Consider the following 4390-nt stretch of genomic DNA (forward strand, 5'->3'; position numbering starts at 1 on the left):
AGGTTGCCGAAGAGAAGTGTCGAGTGGAAAATTACTGAAAATGCTTGGGGACAACTGATTTGGACAAAATGCATTTTGCAGTAGGGCAGAATTGTGCTTTCCTCCACTTTCCCTGTCTCTTTCCTATACTCTTAGCATTTATTTTTCTCTTATTCCTCTTTATAGAGGCACCCGCAGTGGTGCTGGTTGAAATTTGGAGGCCATTCCTGGAAATACTCTGCTTGACTGTTGGGGTCTGACAGTTCAGGGCTCAGTCAGGACTGGTGCTTGGAGGGTGTTTGGTGTTTCTGGGCACAAGAGGGTAAGATTTGAGGGGATCAGGCTCAGGGCTTCACACTTCCTACTCATAAATTTTACCATTTGAGCCAAAACAAAGGATCTGATACTATTTCCTTGTTTTGTTTAACTGTGTACCACAGATGAGATTATCTGATATTTGTACTTCTTTGGACTTATTATTTTATACATTAAATGTTTCCATTCAAATTGCAGGAAACTCTCTGATTTGACTTTTTTCCTGATTTATAGTGGTAGCCCTCTCCACTCTTTCAAAAACTGGGGGAAAAAAATTTTAAACCGGCTTTATGTGATCATATCTCTATCTTCGATTAGTTGTATTAAGTGGAAGAATATTGTATCTAACTGGAGAATGTTTCCGTTACTTAGTATTGTGAAACATGAGTCATGTAGATTTACCTTAAAAAATATTTTAATGGACTTGTCAGGTGCATAAAAACATGAATGTTCAAAGGACCTCGGGGTCAATTAGGGAGTAAGAAGCATATCCAATCTGCTTAAATCTAAGAGTTCAATTCCCATTGCTACCCTCATGGACTCCTCACAGCACCTGTGGCTCTGTCAACCAGGATCCCCATGCCTCAACAGAGTGTGCCCTTTTGTCAGAACATTGTGCAAATCACAAGTGTTGCAACAACCAGTGAGCAACAGAAATAAAAGCAAGTACTGTGATCAGAAGTGTGACCCGTGATGAGAACATCTGTGAGCACCACAGTGACCCCTGAAGAACACCACAACCAGAATGCGCACAGCACCACAGTGAATAGTGTAACCCCACCCCAAGCCCAACATATGCGCAAGCATTCTTAACTGAAATGTGCACCCATTGGCGAGCACCACAACCAAGCATTTGTGCAATTCCTGTACTTGCAACAGTAGCACTGTAGCACTGTCCTGTAGCACTGTCTTCCTGTTGTTCATCGATTTTCTCAAGCGGGCACCAGTAACGTCTCCATTGTGAGACTTGTTACTGTTTTTTTGGCAGATGAATATGCCACGGGAAGCCTGCCAGGCACTGCTGGTAGCTTGCAGGGCTCTCTGAGAGGGGTGGAGATGGAACCTGGGTCTGCCACATGCAAGGCGAATGCCCTACCCACTATGCTATTGCTCCGTTCATTATTATTAAATAAATTAAAACAGTTATAAAAATGCAGATATACCATTCAGGAAAACAGGAAGCAAGTACAAATTGAAATGTTTTCTTAATCTTTAGGATATGAAATTTTATAATTATTCCGGTATGATTATTCTTTCAACACAACCCTGGTTGAGATCCTTTTGTAGTCATCCTCATCAAACACACATTTCACAGTCTCTGCTTTCTCTAATATGAAATTAATAGTAGCTTTATGAGCTATATTGCCCCTTCTCTCAATGACACGTTCCTCGAAATACCTATCACAAGAGGACATTAAACAGGTGACTGAAGAACCTCAAACTGCAGTATTATTTATTACAAACAATAACATAATTATAATTTTGCATATTCAGTTTTACTTAATTTTCAGGGACTCCTGACCACTTTGGTAGAGCATGGATGGGAATATTCTAGGGTACAGTGGTGTTTCAATAAGTAGGCAAATTACCAGGGTAGTGGGCATAAGTATTAAAAAGGCTAAGAAGATATATAAATTGAAAGCATTGATATTAAATAATTTTATTTGGCTATGTTTTTAAAAATATTGCTGTGGGCAGTATTTTTGTTCTGATTTTTCTGGTATGACATTATATTGTGAGGTTAATATATGACCTTTTTTGGTGTTTGGGCTAGGTTTCCTAAATCTGGATATCTGTCTCACTCAGATTGAAGAAGTTATCTGCTATTATTTTTTAAACAAATAATTGTCATTTTCTCTTTCCTCTTCTAAAATGCAAATGCTAGCTGGAGTAAATAGGATACTTGCCTTGCACCTGGCCAACCCGGGTTCAATATCTGGCATCCCACATGGAACCTCAAGACCCACCAGGAGTGATTCCTGAGCACCAAGGGGTCAGCTCCAAAACAATGTAAATTTAAATGCGAATATTTTCTCTTGTTGATGCTATCACATAGATATCTTTTACTTAATTTTTTTAAAAAGTTTTATTTTGGGGCTATTATTGGTAGAGTTTTATATAAAAAACATTCCAGCACACATCCACGAGTGTCGGTTTTCCTCCACTGTGTCCCTTTGCTGCCACTGCCCCCACCCTCCACACTCCACCCTCCCTGTGGTCAGCTTCCTACTGAAGATCAGTCCGTTCTGACCTTCTGCTACCTTTGGCCATTTGCTATTCCTCTACTATGTTTATGTCCTGTATATTAAAGACATTCTGTATCCCTTTTCTAACTTTCCTCAGCATGACACTATATGCAAGTAGCATGAGTTCATTGTTTTGGGGGACCACACCCTGAGTATTTAGGGATTATTTCTGGCTCTGCACTCAGGAATTACTTCTGGCAGTGCTCAAGGGATTGTATGGGATGCCAGGGCTTGAACCAGGGTCGGCGGCGTGCAAGGAAAGTGCTCTAACCACTGCACTATTGCTCTGGTGCCATAGTTTCTTTATCTAGTCATCTGTTCTTGGACGCTTGGGCTTTTTTTTCAAAATTTGGGCTACTGTGAATAGTGCTGCAATGAATATAGGAATACAAATGTCTTTCTGAGGTTTGGGGCTCTTGGGGTAGATGCCAGGACATAGAATTGCTGGGTTATGTGAAGTTCAATTCCTAGTTTTTGGAGACCTGTTTCCAAAAAGGCTGAATCAATCTACATTCCCACCAGCACTGAATGAGTATACCTTTCCCCCCATATCTATGCCACACTGGTTGATTTGTGATGAATGCCAGTCTGGGTGTGAAATGATAACTCATTGTTTTGATTTTATTTGCCATGTTTTTATCAAATAGAAGAAACTATCTTTAGTTCTACTCCACCCAAGAAATGGAACCCTATTTCCTTATATTGTTTTTCTCTTCTCCTTAAGTCCTTTGCATAGTTAATTCAGAGCACTGTCCTTTTTGTATGGGCACAAGACAGTTAATGTAAACTTTTGTAACATGGGAGTTAATTGACCAGATAATATTGTCTTTGGGCCATCTGTTTTCTTGACCTAAGCCTCAGTTGCCCTTATTTCCTATCACCCTCAAAGCAGGGTCCTGACGAGGGACTGGATGGACCCAGGGCAAGCTGTGAGCTATGTACTACCCTGGGATCAAAATGGGCCTGGCCAAAGTTAAGAGCATGGTTATGGACAAACGCTGTCATGATCCAAAAAGCAGTAACTAGATTTGGACCCTGTTAGGGTTAGGAATGATTAATACGGCCTGAGCACTGTAGTCTGAGTCTGTGGCAAGATGTCCCCAGGAGAGTCACACTACAAGTTCAATGTATCTCTTACTGTGTCCATACAAAATAATATTAAGTAGAATTAAGATGTTAAGTTACTGGACTAAGGAAAGGGGAAAAAAAAAAACACCTTAAGTGGTATTTTGCCTTGAGCAAAGGAAGGGCTTTCTTATGTTGATTTTGCTCCGGATGGGGTGTGATGACTACCCCCAGACACAGGGAGTTGGAGAGAGAAGAGAGGTCAGAGCAGCAAGATGGTGTGTGGAGAGACTAGCAAGGGAGGCAGAGAGAGAAGAGTGTAGGGGAAGAATGCAGGAGATGCGGCCATGACGGGGAGCAGAGAGAGATAAGTGGAAGAGACAGGAGGAGATGGGAACGAGGGGCAGTGAGAGACTGGAACAGGCGCGTGGGGAGAATGGAATAAATGGCAACTGATCGCCGGCTTGGCCCTCGTTTCCTCCTTCATCCACCTCATAGCATGGGGAGTCCCGGGAGGGAATGAGGCCAGAGTCCAAACACGGGTGAGCCACCCAGGCTTCCCCTGGCTGCCCCAGAGATTATACATATATCCAATTAAAACTTCCAGCAAGCTTGCTTTTTCATTTTATTTTTGTCTCTCAACCCTCATATGATATGGAACATTTTATAAAGAAATGACTAACCTATACCTAACAGACACCAAATTTAGTATATACGATTATAGCCCCAGCCTTGTCACTCAAGAGAAATTTATTTTCCGTGAAAAAAAAATTATATTCTTCAAA

Source organism: Sorex fumeus, unplaced genomic scaffold, assembly GCF_029834395.1.
Source record: "Sorex fumeus unplaced genomic scaffold, SorFum_2.1 ptg000030l, whole genome shotgun sequence".
NCBI lineage: Eukaryota > Metazoa > Chordata > Mammalia > Eulipotyphla > Soricidae > Sorex > Sorex fumeus.